The sequence below is a fragment of the Sminthopsis crassicaudata genome, chromosome 1, assembly GCF_048593235.1.
Source record: "Sminthopsis crassicaudata isolate SCR6 chromosome 1, ASM4859323v1, whole genome shotgun sequence".
NCBI classification, from domain to species: domain Eukaryota; kingdom Metazoa; phylum Chordata; class Mammalia; order Dasyuromorphia; family Dasyuridae; genus Sminthopsis; species Sminthopsis crassicaudata.
This window is the reverse complement of record NC_133617.1, coordinates 565,215,525-565,234,503: the sequence shown is the minus strand read 5'-3', so window position 1 is coordinate 565,234,503 and position 18,979 is coordinate 565,215,525. Positions and strand designations below refer to the sequence as shown.

Here is an 18,979-nt window from a genome sequence, read left to right as displayed (position 1 = left end):
CTCTCCCAACCTTCTGCCTCCTCATTTTTTTCTCTATGACTTATTCATTTATTTAGAATGCCAGGATAGCAGATTTCCACAGAACCTATACCTAAGCTAGAGTGCTCCTGTTCCCTTTCTAATTGTGCACTTCTGAACTGCAGATACATGATTACAATTTATTCTTTGTCAAGTTATAATTATTTAGAAAGATATGAACGATAGATACCAACAAAACTAAGCTTATAGTTTAAATAACACTATCATCTAAAGTGTTACCAACTCATTAAAAAAAAAAAAGCTTTTTGCCTGTGACTATTTTAAATATATAGATATCTGAATATGCCACATTGAATGGTGTAAAGTCGGCCTCAAAACCAAGAAGACATGCATTCAAGTACCATTCTAACACATATAGCCTTTAAGACTTTGGACAGATTATTTTTTTTAACAATAGATTTTTATTTTTCAAAATACATGCAAAGACATTTTTCAAAATTCACCCTTGCAAAATCTTGTGTTCCAAATTTTTCTCCCTCCCTTCCTACCTTCCCCCTCTTCTAGATCGCAAATAATTCAAAATAGGTTAAACATAGGCAATTCTTCTAAACATATTTCCATATTTACCATTCTACATAAGAAAAGTCAGATCAAAAAGGGGGAAAATGAGAAAGAAAAAAAGCAAGCAAGCAAATATCAACAGCAACAAAGGTGAAAATACTATGTTGTGATTCACATTTAGTCTCCATAGTCCTCTCTCTGGATGCAGATGGCTCTCTTCGTCACAATTGTCCTCAATCACCTCACTGTTGAAAAGAGCCAAGACCAATTCAATTGATTATTACATAATCTCATTGTGCCACGTATGCTCTTTTGGTTCTACTCACTTCACTTCATGTAAGTCTCTCCAAGCCTATCTTAAATCAGCCTGCTGATCATTTCTTATAGAATTATAATATTTCATTGCATTTATATATCATAACTTGTTTTGTCATTCCCTGACTGGGAATCCATTCAATTTCCAGTTCCTTGCTACTACAAAAAGGGCTACTACAAACATTTTTGCACATTTGGGTCCTTTTCCATTTTTTATGATCTTTTAAAAATACATATCCATTAGAGATATTACTGGATCAAAGGATATGGACAATTTTATATTCCTTTTGGGTGTAGTTCTAAAATATTCTCCAAAATGGTTGGATCAGTTCACAACTCCACCAACAATGTATTAGTTGGACAAGTTATCTAACCTCTTAATGTAAAAGGCAGTTTTCAGTGACAATTGGTCACAGGAATGATGCAAATTTATTTTGATAGGAGTTTCCCTGAGCAGTCCCTATACCAATGAAATCAAAGAAAAATCCAACCCATAGATAGATAGAAAAAATAGAGAGAGCAAGAAAGATAGAGATGAGAAAGAGAGAGAAAAATGATAGATAGGTAAATGGTAAAGATGATAGATAGATAGATAGATAGATAGATAGATAGATAGATAGATAGATAGACAGACAGAGATAGGCAAAGAAGTAGAGAGAAACACAAAGACAGAGAAACAAAGAAAGAAATATAGACAGAGACAATCACAGAGAGAGAGAGAAAGCTATCTCAGCTAAGTATAAGAAGTTAAATAAATTTCTTGAATTGGAAGAATAGGAAAAGATCACTGATTTTAAAAGATCTGAAGAAATTCAAAGTTAGATATTCCTTAAAAATAGTTCAGATAACATGATGGAAATTAAGAATAAAAATTAATTTCTGCAATATTATATTATTTAATTTATTAATCAGAATATAACACAATATTGCACTTTAAAATGCAATCTCTTCTAAATGAAAAAACAGAGATATAGGCTTAAAATAATTACAAAATTTACCATTAAAATCATTACTATGAAATGATTTTTAACAGTCCTTTACATTGAAAATTTTTTAATTTTTTTTAAATTATTGGCCATTAGGTTTTTTTTCATCTTTATCTTTTATTTGTCTTTCTCTTCCTTACCTATGGCATTAAGAGAATGATTACATGCCACACAGAGGTTTTATACAAATTATATTTGGGAAATGAGCATTGCCTTTATTTGGAACAATACTTTAGTATATTAATTCATTCATTTTATTCATTCTGCAAATTTATATTAAGTACCAGTTCTTAAGTGTATAGCTTCTATGCTAAGTACCAAGTGTAAGATGAAGAAAACCCTATTCTAAAAAAAGAGCTTACAACACAATGAAAAAAATAAGATATACACACATGAAATACTTATATACATGACATCATACATAGTGCCAAAATAATACTATGGTGAGCAAATGGTAGAGGAGATCAGAGGAAGAAGAAATTAAAAAGGAGAAGATGGATGATGAATAAAATTCCATGAAAAGGATGATGGTAACTGGAAGATAAACAAGACATGGACCAGTGAAAAGCATCACATGCAGAAGGAAGACGGCGTCTATTGGTAACAGATTCAAATCTTGTGGATTTAAATATTGCCTTGCAGTATTCTGGCAAGAATGTGCCATTTTCTTAAATATTTGCTTATCTTAAATAAAGATATTCATAGTTTTATATGTTCCAAAATGACAGTCTTGTGTGGTTAGAATTATTTCACTCTAGAGACACCTAACTTTCAACTACTAAAGAAATTTGAATCTTTCATGATGCTAAGGGTTCATTCAAGTTTATTATATTCCAGGATCCCTTGAAGTAATGGAAGACCGGAATACTCTAAGGTCTAGGGAATGGATTACCATGGACAGAACAAAAGAATGCTGACATGGTTTGAATACAGTACAAAGTTAAAAGTCATAAATTCATCAATTAATGGGATACCAGGAACCATGGAAATAATGAATTTGGAGCTAATGAATAAGGGTTAAAATCCTAGTTCTGTTACTTTTTTGACCTTGGGCAAGTTCATTTAATCCTTTGGAACTTTGCCTTCTTTATGTTCAAAACGAAGAGGTTGGATTAGATGATCTATAAGGTCTAAATCTATCATCTTGATCTACCATGCAAAAAGTAGGAAGAACAAATGTGGAGTAATAAACAGGTCAAAGCCAAAGGGAATCCACATGGAGCAGAAACAGGGGAATGACACATACAGAGAAGGAATGCTTATGATAATGATGATTTGCTTGCCGTGAAGAATGAGTCTGAGACAATGACATTTTATAGTGGAAATGCTCTGTGTCCTGCCCCAACATAATAAAAAGATGACAGAGCAAAATTCAGCAGATTTTTGTGAGAGTTTAAAACATTTATTCCCAGTTCAATGTCACAGAAATAAATATGGCTGCCTTCCAAAGTAAGGCCAAAGCAGGATCAGGTCATTTTAAATGACTCATTTAATCATTCAAGAAATATTAGTTGTTATTATTGTTGTAATTTTTTCACGTGCAAAGATCTAAGGATAATAAGATGAAGAAAGATAGTGTCTGCCCTTATGGAGCTACAATCTAGAATAAATGAGGTATACAAGTGACTGTAATATAAAGGAAAATGCTAAAAATGATTCAAAATAGTTCTGATTTCTTCTGACTTGGAGAATCAAAGAATACTTTTTAGAACAAGTGATTTTTGAGCTTAATCTTAAAAGGTAAAGATTTGGTTCAAATATGATTGACTATATGTTGTGAAGATTTAGTTCAAATATGTATTTTTAAAGGATGGCAAAAATTAGCCTGGTATTTGACAGACAACCTCCCATACTGAAGCCATGTTCTGTGAATTAAACCAAATCACTTCACATTTGAAAACATACTTTAATTCACTCAACAACTATTATTTTCTTGACAACTGGTAAGTAATTAAAACAAAGCTGTGACATACTTATTGGACACAATAAGTGGTATATTTCTCAGTGGATGGGCAAAATCAGATTGAGGGTAACACACTGGCCTCATTGATAAATTAGGGGATTTCTACCTCAAGCATGTGAAGACTTTTCCCAGAAGAATGGGTAGATGAAAACAATTTGTTACAACAGTATGACAGGGGGCAGCTAGGCGGTACAGTGGATAGAGTACCAGCCCTGAATTCAGGAGGATCTGAGTTCAAATTTGACCTCAGACACTTAACACTTCCTCGCTGTGTGACCTTGGACAAGTCACTTAACCCCAATTGCCGAAAGAAAGAAAGAAAGAAAGAAAGAAAGAAAGAAAGAAAGAAAGAAAGAAAGAAAGAAAGAAAGAAAGAAAGAAAGAAAGAAAGAAAGAAAGAAAGAAAGAAAGAAAGGAAATAAGTAGATTTCCAACAGTATTACAAAAGCTGAATCAGGGTACTGTGGAGCATTTAGAATATAATCAGGCATCAAAATGTCAAGGACATCCATTTAATCTTGAGCCATCCCCAATCATCTTAATTTTTGTCTTGCCACTGGACTTTAATGACCCAGGAAGAGAGCACGTTGATGACTTTGTGCAACTCTACCTTATTTAAATCCAATTGACAAGCAAATCAAAATATTACCCATCTTATCATTGGTCCTCTAAAAACATACAGGATGAACAACTAAAAGTTACTGACTAGTTAATTCAATTGCTTCCACCCTAACCCCACACTGACATACCTGTGTCTGAATTCAATGAGATCTTGGCAGACTGGAGCACTGGACTGAATCTAATAAGACATAATTCAGCAAAGATAACTTGTGTTTACAAGCATAAGATGGTTAAGACAGACAATTGTTTGGCCAAAAGAAAATGAATATGACAGTTTTAGATCAAGATAAGCTGAGTATGTGAAGGGGAAGGCAAAGGGGCTGATATGATCTTGGGTTTCATTAATGGAGGAGGTGGGTGGGTGGGGAAACAAGCATTTATTAAGTGCCTACAATGTGCCAGGAACTATGCTGAGCATATTACAGTTATATTATTTGATCTTCACATAAATGGCTTTTGGTAATAAGTTAGTTACAGTCCCTCTGCCTTGGTCACATTGCATCTAGAGCATTTTATTCATGCCTGATTACCACAGTATAAGGATATTATTAAGCCAGGAAAAAAAAAATCTGTTGTTCAGTTGTATCTGATTGTTTGTGACTCCATTTGGGGTTTTCTTGGCAAAGATGCTGGAGTGTTTTGCTATCATCTTCTCCAGCTCTTTACAGATAAGGAAAAAGGGTTAAGCGATTTGTGCAGGGTCCCATAGCTAGTAAGTGTCAAGTGCCTGAGGTCAGATATGAACTCAGATCCTCCTAACTTCAGATCTATACCACTTAGCTGCCCCAGAGAAAATTTAGAGAACAAATAAAATGGTAAACATCTTTGCACCAGTGTCACATGAGGATCACTTGAAAGAATTGTGGAGGGTCTCACCAGGAGAAAAGAAGGCTAATGGAGGGATTTAGTGAGAGTTTTCTTTGAGTATGTGAAGGTCTGCCACATAGAAGAGAGATCTTTGACCTTGCAGAAAAAAAACTGGGAGCAGCAATGGGTAGGAATTGTTTGTTATTGTTCAACCTTCCTTCTCAAAGAGAACCAGTGATATTAGGAGGGTGGTCTTGACTTACAAGTGAATTGGATTTAAGTAAGGCAGTATTGTGAAAAATCATTGGACTCACTTTCTCCTCCAGAGTTATCAGGGTTCAGTAGCGAAATATAAAGGTCAGGACAACTGGTGATGGTTCCGGATATAGTGGAAGATGTTAGCCTTTCTCAGATCTCAGTTTATCTGAAGCCAGTGGTACCTACAAATAAACAAATGATTTGATATCAATAAGAAGGAAAAAAACCCTTCTTAATAAATAGAACTATCTAAAAGCACACAGATTGCCTTAGAAGGTGATGAGTTTCTCCTTGCTGAATATCTTTAAGAGAAAGATTGGTGTCAGGTATATTTTTAAGAAGAAGATTGGTATCAGATATATTACAAAGGAAAATTTCTTCCAGGTATATGTTGGCCACTGAGGAACTTCCAAGTCTGAAAATTCTATGAATCTGTGGCAAGAAATCAATAGACACATCTAAATATAGAATGATTTTAGAATTTTTTGAGAGAAGTATAATTCTATTGATTTTCAAACAAATTTATAATATCAGAAATTTTATCAGTAAAATAGATTAAATAGATTTCAATACCATGTTATAACCAGTTTAGAGAAGTTTAGATAGATGAGGTGGAAGAGAAAGGACACTAAAGAATTAAAGTTAAAAGAAACTTCTAAAAGTTTTCTAGTCAAACAAACACAAAGAAGAAGAGCAAAACACAGAATCATATAATCATTGGATTTCAAAGTTGGGATGGGACCTAAAAATTATCTAGCTCAACACAGGCTCCCTTAAGAATCTTACTGTATGCTACTCAACAAGTCAGCTGAAAATCTCCAATGAGGGAAAACCATTATCTGTGAGGCAGCCCATTTCACTTTTTGGGCTTTTGAGTATTAGGACACATAGAAAGAAAAAGCCAAGCATAGATACAAATGCAAAAGGTGATAAAAGGAAAAAGATGGAAAGAAGAAACAAAATAGCTTCTGAAGTAAGTGTTAGTCTTAAGTAAATGACTGTTATCATACCCTGCTGTTCACTGAGTTGGGATTTGAGAATGTTATTATTCCCTATGATCACTAGCTTCAAAATGCTAATTAATAGATGAACCATCCTTTGTAACTCTTCAACCATTCTTTGTCCTTTAAACTAAAATTTCAAAGTCCCTTTTATCCAGGGCATTTTTAGCAGAGAGTTTATTTGTTTGAATAGGAGGTAGGGTTTTTTTTTTGTTTTGTTTTGTTTTGTTTTTTTGTTTTTCAGGGTAGTGTCTATAAGCAAAGTCATGTTAACCTGAGAACTACATCAAATTGAAGGCTAGTTTCAGCTGAGATGGGAGGGAACAATGGTGGGGGGGGGGGGAATTCTTCAATCTAGACACATATGTACACAGGAAAGAATATTGTTTTTTGTTTGTTTTAGGGATATAAGTAGTCCTGCCTCACGAAAGCTGGAGTGCAAGACAATTTCTTAAATTATTCAGGCAAAAGGTCTTTCTAGACATGCTTTGTTTTATCTTCTCCCTCCCCCCACCCCCCAAATTGTCTTCTCCTTGAATTTTCCTTTGGTTTAGATGTGAAATATTGACACAGATAATAATTCTATGACTTGCTGTAAATTGAAGAATGTAATCAACTCACCTTTGACCATTATCTGCTTACAACAGATACTCAATAAAATGTTGATGAATTCCTATTTAATATGAGACAATATCCTTTTTTTTTTTTTTTTTTTTTTTTAGATAATCTAGAGATAGAGTTTGCACCAGTGCTTGGTCACTTTAATCTTGACTCACTCTGGATTTCAGAACCCTCTCCTCAAAAGAAAACTTCTAAGGTTTTCTCCCTCCCCCCATCTCTCTTGTTTGTTAACAAAGCTTGCCATTCTTGGTGAGAAACTGTAGGTGTTGCTGGAGCTGCATAGCTGGGACAAGCAGGCAGGTGCCTCTGATTCGGGAGCTTATTCCATTTCTATTTTTCACCCCTTTCCTCTTCTTCCTACTCAAATTCTGTACCCTGGCATGTGTTTGGAGATGATGCATCCCCCAGTTTTTCACACTAAAAATATTCTGTAGAAATGCCAGAGCTTAACTTGTGGGTGAATCATTCTGTCAGAAAGTCTTAGTTAAGTGGTGGACAGCCTGGAAGTTGGATTAGAATCAGTTTGGGGAGGTGTGTGTATGTTGGGGAGGGGGGATGGAGATGACAGTAGTCAGTTTATTGTGTAACATCCGTAGAGTTGAGGAGAGGAAGGATGGTTTCAGCATAAATTGAAACAAATGCTCTTATTACTCTTAAAATAAAAGAAACAATACTCTAAAGACAATGACTTCAGCCTACAGTCTGAATCCATGTCTTGTTTGTCCAATTGTTTCATTTTGTTTTATTCTTCATCCTTTTGACCAATTCTTAAAGCATAATTTGTTTCCAGTCTTTTTGTTATAGGAGTGAAAAGGTCAGTGGCCTTTGACACAGAGAAAGCTGCAGTGGGTGTAGGGAAGCAACGCTGGAAGGATTGAGCTTAAAACAACCCACAAGATTGGAGAGCCTGGCACTGAAGTGTTGTTTCAAATCCCTGGAAATGTGACCATTGTTTATTAGCCAACCTACATCTTGTTGAATTGCTAAATGTCCCTAACTTGAGTGATCAGATTCATCTGAAACTCTGAACCCAGATGAGGAATTTTAAGGCATGATATAACAACATCACTCTCCTAAAGTGTCCCCAACAGGAATCTAAATACAGAGTGGCTATTTTCTTAAATGGAAGAAGTTCCATCTCAAGTCCCCAAAGTCCAATACATGTTAAATGACTCCACAAATGAACAAACATTGCATTGATGGTACAGTGTATTAGTGGAGAAATAATCAACAGAATATAGAAGAAAAAAAAAAAAAACATGGGTTTTCATAAACCAGCCTAATCAGGCAACGGATTATGCTTTACCTTGTACTCCTAATACTCTTCCTGATAATTCAGCCTGGGAAAACACTCATCTGTTTAATATCACTTTGGCAAAGAAATTTTATTATTATTTTAATAGGCTTGTTGGTCTAGACCTGTGATTTCATTGTTGTAAGGAACTCCCAGTGAGAAACTCCCTGTACTAATACAAATGGGTAACTGCTCAGAACTTATGAAGTTAGAGCATTGTGCAGGGCTCACAAAGGTTAAGTCAAGTGAACACACATGTATTAAGTATTTTCTATGTGCATGGCTTCAGTAGATAGGGATAAAAAAGCAAGGTAAAAATGTGGTCTTTGCTTTCAAAGAGAGGAGATGAAGAAGACAACATACAAATAACTAGGTAAATAGTAAGATACATAAAGAGTAGGTGAAAGATAATGTCAGAGGAAAAGGGCTAAAAGCAATAGAGATCAGAAAAGGCCTCTAAAAGAGCATAGAATCTAAAGTGAGTCTCCACCAAAATTAGGGAAGTGAAGAGTCAAAGGTGAGGGGGGGAAATATTCCAGGCAGGGAGGAAAGTAAGAGCAAATGCACAAAGTTCAGAGATGAAATAGTCAGTGGGAGGATTGGCAGGTAGCCCACTATAGCTAGATCAAAGAAGAGAGTAAGATATAAGAAGACTGAAGTAGTAGAAAGAATATACGTTGTGAAGGGCTTTCAATGCCAAACTAAGGCTTTTCTATTTGATCCTGAAGATGATAGAAGCAATCAGAGTTTATTGAGTAGGTAGTTGCCACGGTTAAACCTGTGCTTTAGGAAATCACTTTGGCACCTGTGGGGAGGATGTATTGGAGCCAAGACAAAGAAGGAAGAAGGATATCAATTAGAAGGCTATTGTAATAATACAAGCAAAGAGACTATGAGGATGAAGTGGTGCCTGTGTGAAAGAAGAACAGGGCATGTACATGCATGGAGTTGTGAAGGTAAAAATGACAAGATTTGACAAGAGACAGGATATGTGAGCTAAGTGCACAAGTAAGGAGACAAGGATGACACTGAAGTTAAAGAGACAGGGTCACTGAGACAGTGGTGGTGTCCTTGACAATAATGGGATGTTTGGACAGAGAGGAGAGTTTTGAGGAGAAAATAATGAGCTCTGTTTCCAACATATTCAGTTTGTATATTTGTGACCCTTGCCTGTGGTTACCTGAAAAATGTTAAATACAGATCTTCTTGATTCCATATCTGGCTTTCCATCTATAATATCATGCTGCCTATAGTTATTATTATTACATTTATAAGTCATAGGTATTTATAAATATGTTATTAGGCAACTGTTGCTCTTCAAGTAGTAGAAAAGGTCAATACTGTTAACCCCAATTTTTTTCAAATTAACCTCATTTTAAAGACGAAGAAATTGAGAAGAAAAGGTCAAATGCTTTGTCTAAGGTCACAGAGCAGATTCATGTCAGATCTATATTTAGTCCTCAGAATTATTGACTTTTTGTCTGGTATTTTAGACAAGTGAATCATTATGCTACTAAATCCAGTGAAGCCAGTCCCTTGGGGAGGTTGAGGGCCTCTGGGGCAAATCACACTGCATACTGACCTTCCCACCACTATCCCCGAAGTAGCAGATGAAATCTAGTTAAAATGGACATGAATGGCAGGCTTGACAACAGAATCACATATATGTACATAAGGATACCTATAATTGAATGAGCAGTATTTTGCATGGGGGACTGGGGGCAAGTGCCAGAGAATAGAGGCTGTTTCAAACAGAACAAATATCCCAAGGGAGTTACAAGAAGAATAACATGAGAAGACAGGGACAAGGAGATGGAAAGCAGGTAAAGGGAGAGGGAAAGGAGAGAAGTTACCAGAAAAGAATGGGGAGGCTTTAGAGATCAGTCAGGGAAAGGTGATGCAGCAATATGGGAACTGTAGTGGGAACAGCATTGTAGAATGGGATAAGATTTTCAGGAAGATGGCATCTGAAAACAGATGGTAAATAGGAGGCAGAGCAATGCAGTGGAGAAGATAGAAGTTAAAGGACAAGATGGGGTAGAAAGAGCAGCCTTTCCAGAACCAGAGAGAATTTACATGGGAAGAAGCTTAGCATAGTTTTAGAAACTGACATCTGTGCTCTAATATTCCTTTCCCTCTGTACTCTGGGAGAAATCCTAACTCTAGGCGAAAGAGAGGGACATGAGTCTTTCCTTTTATTTATTTCATTCCATTCATTTACTGATAAGGTCAGCATAGGTCATCATTGTTGATAGCTATTCTAACCTTCACCTCCCAGGTTCCCAGTGGTAGAGTTCCTGTCACCTGCCACCAGATTATTTTTATTCTAACTGCCTTCTAACTGCCATTTGGTGGTCCCCCTACCACCTGCCATTTGTCAGTCAATCAACAAGCATTTATTAAGTATGAGACATAGAGGTAAGTGCTAGGAACCTAAAACAAAACAAAAACAAAGGAAAATACAGTTTTTGTCCTCCAGGCAGATAAATTCTAACAGAATTTGTCCCTATGCTGGATCAACACATATTAGCTTTTAAATTTCATTTGGACTTCCATTAACTATAACTGTGTCTTGCTTTTATTTTCCCCTTAGACTGATCTCCTAATTTTGGATCTATTCCATTCCTAGTATAATGGATCTCTGGCATGTACCTATATTTAGACACCTGGACTCTGCTCTCCTTCAAATTTATCTGGATTCCTGGTCCTGGCCTTTCTCTAACTGCTCCATTCTGCCTTCACCTGAGCCTTGATTATCGTAGTTACAGCAAAGCAGAATAATTGAATCTACTTGTACATAGTATCCGAAATCCTTTTTAGCATCACTTCAATTGGTAGAGAATCTTTTTCCTTTTCTACTCTGAATCATTCAATCCCTAAAGAAATGTGGATGTCTAAAAGTTACCAATCCTGAGTGGATGATCACTTCAAATTATGAAACACTAGGAAAGGCTTAGAATCTGTCTAAATTTCCTGAAAATAAAGTCATCCATAAGATGGGAGGGGAGAGGAATTGAAAACACAGTGGATAGGGGGGAAAAAAAGCCACATTGCCTAAATTATGACATGCAGCTGGATGGGCAACCTGTCAAATTAGGCCTTCAATATGTGGATTTGGGACAATTGCTGCAGATGGATAATGAACTGGGCCCAGAATCAAGTAGGAGGAGTAAATCAGGCTGGATTGCATTTGGGAAATTGTGCAGTGCTTTGAATGATCCCAAATTGCACACCGATGCAAAATCCTGCAGCTTTAAAATGAGTACACTCCTCCTAATACTATTTTGCTGCTAATCATGGCTGCAAAAGATTTAAAATGGCAAACAATTCAAAGAACAGTAGAAAGATGGATAATGGGGGTAAAGGGATTATAGCATATCCCCAGGGATGATTTGTTTATCAAAAGTGGAAAGAAAAAAAAAAATTGAGGATATGTGAGATCCCAATAGAAGGTGGATCAAACATGGAAAAAAAAAAAAAGAGAGAGTGAGAGAGAGAGAGAAACAACAGATCAACAACTTGAGGAGGGAACAAATGTTTTGGGGGAAAAATAGGTGTCAACTTTCTGAGTAGATCTTCTGTAAAAGATTTATGGGTAAATATGGTCAAAAGTTACATAGGATAAAGTTATAAAGAGACTGTGATTTGCATTAAGTGAGGTGACACCCCATTGATGAAATCACAGTTCCTTCAAATGATCAGAAATAGGTAAATAGGAATGTCTTCTATAACTGAAGCCATAGATATGTTAATTTATTTGGTTTTACAAAAATTAACTTTCATACATAGAGATATATGGTTTTTAAAATATATTTTCCAGTATTAACTTCCAAATCTCTGGAAGTATTTTGTTTTATTAGTCTGTATGAAGTCTATGTAGTGTTCTCCTACCATGTAATATGAGGTTATGCTGCATTTTTTGTTTTTTCACCTCCATGAAGTTCTTAACAACAACAACAACAACAAAATGCTAAACAGCAAGAAGGATCTGGAGAAATAGAATTAATAAGCAAATCCAGACACCACTGAGACTGCTTGACTTCAATGAACCTCAGAAAAGGTGAATTTTTTTGGAGCCTCCAAAATAAATTTCTGATACACCATTCAGAGTAGGGAAATTTATTTTCCTATTTATAATTCATATTTATAATAGATTTATGATACATTTATAATAGATTCTATTTGTACAGACCTTGGAAACCTCAGCAAAACCTACAGGTAATCTCTATACCTATTTATACAGCAGCTGGAACTATACATACTAGTCAAGGAATTTGGCAAGTGATCCAGAGATACAATGAAGCATTTGATATATACTATAAAGCATTTTATGGAAGGCAAATATACTATACAACCTTGTGATCTCTGGAAGGATGATAATCTATACAGGATCATTTCATTTGGTACATAGTTTATGCACTGAGAATCTAGCTCATTATTTTTTACTATATTACATAGACTTCCAGGATAAAATTTTTAGCTCTAGTGGTCATAAATCTCTTCATTTGTCACAATGTCAAGTATTTGCATACCTTTAGGTAAGTTTCTTTATAAATGGAAGAAGTCCTTTAAAATTATTAACTAATACTGTATTCCATTCAATTTAGTGAGCATTCCTTAAGTGAATACTGTGTACAGGAGGACTGTGCTAGGTGATAGGGAAGACATAACATGTTTTTTATTCTGATGAATTTATTTAAAAGACAGATATGACAGATAAATAAGTATAAATAAAAAACATAATATATGATATAAGAATTAGAAAAATGCAAAGTTCTTTATGAGTTCTATGGGAAGCTATGCTTGTTACCAACTCCATGATGTTTCATGGAAAAGGGAAGATTAGTCTAATAGTAACATAAAGGATTGTTTGGAGCAGAAAAAGTCTGAATCATGAAGATTTATTAGAAGACTATTTCAATAGCTTTAAAGGATATGACAGAGAATTTGAGTACTAATCTTGTTTCTGATGCTTTTTATCTAGTGATCTTGACAAAGTCACAACCTCTGTAGATCTCAGTTGCCTAATTTGTAAAATAAGGGATTTGGACTAAATGGTCTTTGGGGTCCCTTTTAGTTTAAGACTATGAGCAGCCCTTGACCTACTTGAACACTATCATCACCTCCACTGCATTTAATAATACCTTTTCTTGTACTATTTATCTTTTGTTTCATATGCATATGTCCTAGTTCCTCAAATGAGAATGTTCCTTATGGAATATAATAATATCTTATACTTTTGTGAATCCCTCATTCTGTGAATCACCCAACACAGTGTCACTACACATAATGAGCACACAATAAGTATCTGTTAATTGACTTGAACTATGGCAAATCTTATGCTTCACCAGAGTGGGAAGCTGTATTTCTCAAAAACTGCTAGCTAATTGTGGATGAGGTGGCAGCTGCACCATCAAAGACTCAGCTGCCCAGTCCCATTCCTCATCCCTGGTCATCCTTAGCACCACTTTCTGTGTCACATGGGATATAGGGCATCTGGCAGGCCACTAGAGTCTATATATACAGTCTGTTAAAAAGATAAATGATCCTCAGGGATTTATTACATCACAAAGCGTTTTAATGAAAAGTGGTCATTATTTAATGCGATTTAAAGGTTAGGCTGTGGGGTTTTTTTGTTTTTGTTTTTTTTGAGATTTCCTACAAATAAAAATCATAGGATATTTTGCTTTTAAATATGTTAAGAAAATGAAAATGAAATGAACATTTATCTTGATTTTCATCTTACAATTCATGTATTTATCTAAAATTAGACTTAAATACATTATTAGTACATTATTTTTTTTCCTCTGAATCATTACCATAAAATAATTCTCTCAAAATAGATGTGGTTATGTGATTTATCCAACAGGGTATATAAGTTTGAGGCACAGTCATTTTTTTTTTTTTTTTTTACTGTGGGTATTTTATAATTATTCAAGGCATTACAACTTAAAATAGCTAAGCCTTGGGGCTTTAGACAATTACTGTAGATTCTCTGGCATATTAATTTATAGGACATAGACACAGGAGTCTAAATTTCTGGGTACAATTCTTTTTTGACTTCTCGTTTAACTGTTCCAATTTGATACAGCCTATCTCGTACATAAAACTTCAAAATCTGAGAGATGATAATGATCTATTCTAATTATCTACTATTACACAAACAGGTTAATAACAGTAATTAAAAGAATAATTATGCAACTACATGCCACTCAGAGGCTTCATTTAAATTATGCAAATCAGACATAAGGTCATGTAACGCTAAAAAAAAAAACAGCTGAAATATGCAAAATAATGTACTGTATGTTGGTGATCTTAGTATCAAAGATAGTCATATCACACTCATCTACTGTATATCTCTTGGGGTACTTTTGGACTGTATTAGCCAATTAATTTTTCTTATCTTGTTATCTGTTCAAGTAACTTAAGCCCTACACTCTGTTTTTTCCCTAGAAATGCTAATCTCATCCAAAGAGATGAATATTTATTTTTGACTTAATCATCTCATTAATTTTTGAGCACTTGACAAAACACCTTGTATAAGCATGTATCTCTGTAGGAGAAATAAATATATTGGTGCCACTAGAAAGTAAGCTTCTTGAGGTGAGTGACTCACTTATTTAGCAGATGTAATGAGATTTCCTTAGTAGATTAATTTATTAGTATATGTTGATGTCTTTGTGTTGGAGATTTTTGGCATGTAAGAAGATGATTGAGATATTTAAGATGAAAGCAACAGAGAAATGGGAGCAGCTCTTGAAAAGCACTAGAGAAGGTTAGGGTTTGCTCCTCTTCAGCATAATGTTGTAATAAGTCACAGCTTCCATTTCCTTTTCTGCAATTTATATCTGCATCTTACTTTCTCCCAGGGATGTCAAGTCTTACAAAGACTCACAAATTTCTCACTGCCTAGAATATTAGGGGTGCACACATACACTCGTGAGACACAAAAAGAATAACTGTCATAAACCAGAAATTGAATTGTACACAAAAGTCTGCTTTCAATTAGGAAAAGAATATTCTTTGTGGATGGTTAATGGGGTTACAATGAATAAGATAACAGAGAAGGAAAAAGAGGAAAAATAATACTACAGGGTCCCCCACCCAAACAACTATCATCACTCATATATATATATATATATATATATAACTTTTAAACATATGCATGCCCCATTTGTAAGAAACATTGAAATACTATCCTTACTTTAAAGTAATGTGTCTTCCTCAGTGAAATTAATTCCTTAGATAGGTACTTCTTGTCAACACTGAATAAGTGTTTAAAAGAAAACAACCACACAACACAACTATTATAGATCATAATTCTATATATGTGTGTGTGTGTGTCTTTTTCTGTCTCTACTCTTTAAATATATATGTATAGGTATCTATTTATTTATCTATCTATCATTCTATATTTTCGTACACATATGTTTGTATGTCCATATGTATGTATATACATATAAACATGTATGTATGTGTCGCCTCAAAACGAAAACATTCTCTTGACTTCAGAACCTATACCCTTTTTGTTCTATTATGTCTCAACTCCTCTACATACTCTTTAACACCAGTCAGATATACCCATTCCTAGAATTCTCCCTTCAAATGTCATAGCCTGAGAAATCCTGGTCACCAAAAAACCTCTAGCCCACCCTTGTCTTTTATCACTTCCTTTATACTGTTGCCATTTCAGAGAGTATTGAAGGTAGCAGGGTATATTGGAAAATTTGCTAGCCTATCATTCCAGGGTTCTAGTCTTTCAACCAGGATTTAGCTAATGTGAATTTCAGCACATATTTTAAAGAATCCAAACATTTGCAGAAGAAGTAACTGTGAAACCTGACCTATTCACTTCATAGAATTACTGAGAAAATAAAATGAGAATATTTGTGACAGAAAAAACAACTTCCACAGTAACTCAACAAATATTAACAATAATAGTGAATTAGAATTAATGGACAAAAAATCTTGATACCTTATGGAAGGAACTCCAAAGTTGTTATATTTTATGTACTGAAATGAATTTATATGAATATAACTAATTATAATGCACATTTGGAATTTGGTTATATTGATCTTTAGGATTAAGATTAGAATAATAATTTATGAAAAGGAGAGGTGAAATTACATGGCTGGGATTAAGCTCTAAAATGTGTAAACTCCTATACAAGTGAAAGACAAGAGGAATATATTGGAGTCAGAGGACTTTGGTTTAAATTCTAGTTCTGTTACTTTCTAACTTTATGAACTTGGACAAGTCATTTTACAGTTAGAGACCTCAATTTTCTTCTCTGCAAAAAAAAAAATATATATTTTTATTATATGAATGCAGCAATAATGGAAAAGAATCAGCAAAACAATATATATACCTCTAGTAGCCTTTGATTTGAAGGGTGAAGGGAAGGCTGACCTCACCAAAAAACAAACAAAAACAAACAAACAAAAAAAAACTTCCATTGCTCCATCTCTAATGCCTGAAGGCTGACCTCATCAAAAAACAAACAAAAACAAACAAACAAAAAAACTTCCATTGCTCCATCTCTAATGCCTGAAATTTTGCTCTTAGAAATTCATTTCCATTAAGCCTTTAGTATCCCAAAAATCATCTTTTAAGATAAAAATGGGTCTGAAAAGATAACCTACTAACAATTCATTGGCCAATACTTTTACTGCTTCAGAGTAAAGACATGGAAAACAGGAAAAGGTTGATAGGACAAGAAGAAAGAATTTGCATGAGTATTAGTACTGACTCAAGAAGGAAGGCCTAGGAGAAGAGAAGGGTAAGCAGTGATGAATTTGGCACTGGGAAATAGAATACAAAGGAAAGGTGCATGCTGGATAAATTTTGCTGTCTTCGGAGTTTTGTCTTAGTCCCTTTTGAGAATCAGGGTTCAGCAAAGAGGCAATACAAGTTATAGCTTATATAAAATTATGTAGTTGTCATCCTTTTTTAAAATATTAAAAACAGAAATGTGGCAAAAGATGATATTTTATTCAAAACATTTATTTTAAAGAATAAATACTATAAATTTATTCAAAACCTAATTTCCTTTTTTTTAGTTGTCATTTGCAATTAGTTAAAAAGTGTGTTTCCTCAAACTACCTATTCCCAAAGAAACCTGTACCAAAACTTATGGTAATGCATCTTCCTTTGACTCTGCTCAGACTTTAAGTGCATTGGATCCCAAAAGGTACACAGATGAAATGAAACTTTTTTCCTTCGAAAAGCAATATCCAACTTTACACCTTGCTGTCATATAAATTATTCTTTTCCATGAAATTGCTTATTAATAGATAAAAACCTATATGCTTTATGTGTAAAAATAGCTTCAACCCATTAAAAGGTACCAGAAGAACTAATTCATAATGATATAAAAGCAAGCTAAATGATGCAGAACCTAAGCAGCACTTCTATAATTTCCAGACAGCATATGAGTGACCTCACGTACAGTCCCTAACTGACACCACAGAGACAAATAGGAATGAGAGCTGAGGCAGAGCCGTGCCTGTAGGGCCCACAATGCACTTCAAGCATTTCAATAGAGCCCCATGATTCCCAGCATCAAAAGCTGCAGCAAGGATCAAGAAGAATTAAAATTGATGGTGTGTCAGAAAGAATCCACCTGCAACATAAGGTCATTACACCCATAAGGTCATTACACCCCCTGCTCCCCTATTAAAGTGATCTCTGAGGCCTGATCTAAAGCTCTGTGTTGTGGTCTGAAATGCTTTTAATTAGTGTATTATCATGGAGATGAATGAGACTGCAGTTACTCCAACATAGACAAGTCTATAACTGGAAGAAATTGGTAGGATTGTGGGTTCTGGAATCTTTTTCCCCAATTGCTTTTTCTTAGTTTTTGAAGAACTTCAGATGAATGCAACCCCAAATCCAAAATTAAACTTAACAGCAAACAGCTTTTCCACACTAAGTCTTTGGGACCCTTTCCTCAGTGTCAAACTAATTGAAACTTTCAGAGCTTTTCCTTGCGTTGGTGTGAGTTTTGAGTAAAATCTGGGATGGATTCCCTGTAAATTCAATTCTTTAGAAATTCTGAAATTCTAGTCCAAAATTCTAAAATATTGCCGTAAGTAAAAGAATTCAATAAGAAATTGTTTTCATTTTTTTAATCAGTTATTGGCTATAAAAGATAGTTTAATTGATATTAGTAAAACACCAAAAGCTAATGTGCTACAGATCTTTTGAAGTACCTGTAGGTAAATGTTGTGAATCTTACTTTATGCTTGAGTTGTCTTTATTGTGGTAAACAACTTTTGAAATGACAATTTTAAATCAACCTTATTTACAATCAAATCACCCTCTGTTTAATCAGGCCTTCTCTACCCTCTACAAAATCATTAAAATATTAAAATTGTGTTCACAGTTACTTCTTAACTTTTTGGGAATTATTGTCAATGGCTTTTCCTCCCTCCCCCCCCCCCTCTCTCTCTCTCTCTCTCTCTCTCTCTCTCTCTCTTCCCTTTCCTTTCTTTCTCTCATGTATGTCTATCTCTGCTTCTATTTTTCTATTTCTCTGTCTTGTCTGTCAGTTTGCCTCTGTCTCTATCACTG

General features: G+C 34.7%; 1 long non-coding RNA gene across 1 annotated transcript in view; it reads right to left on the bottom strand.

Moving 5' to 3' along the window:
• Nucleotides 1-487: 487 nt before the first annotated feature.
• The window catches only part of LOC141550967 (uncharacterized), a 195,418-nt gene continuing 176,926 nt past the window's right edge, over nucleotides 488-18,979 (bottom strand). The window contains exons 2-4 of the long non-coding RNA XR_012484754.1: nucleotides 5,547-5,672; nucleotides 4,554-4,603; nucleotides 488-785 (exon numbers count right to left, since the gene is read on the bottom strand). This is a non-coding gene — a long non-coding RNA (uncharacterized LOC141550967). The remainder of the gene's footprint in view (nucleotides 786-4,553; nucleotides 4,604-5,546; nucleotides 5,673-18,979) is intronic.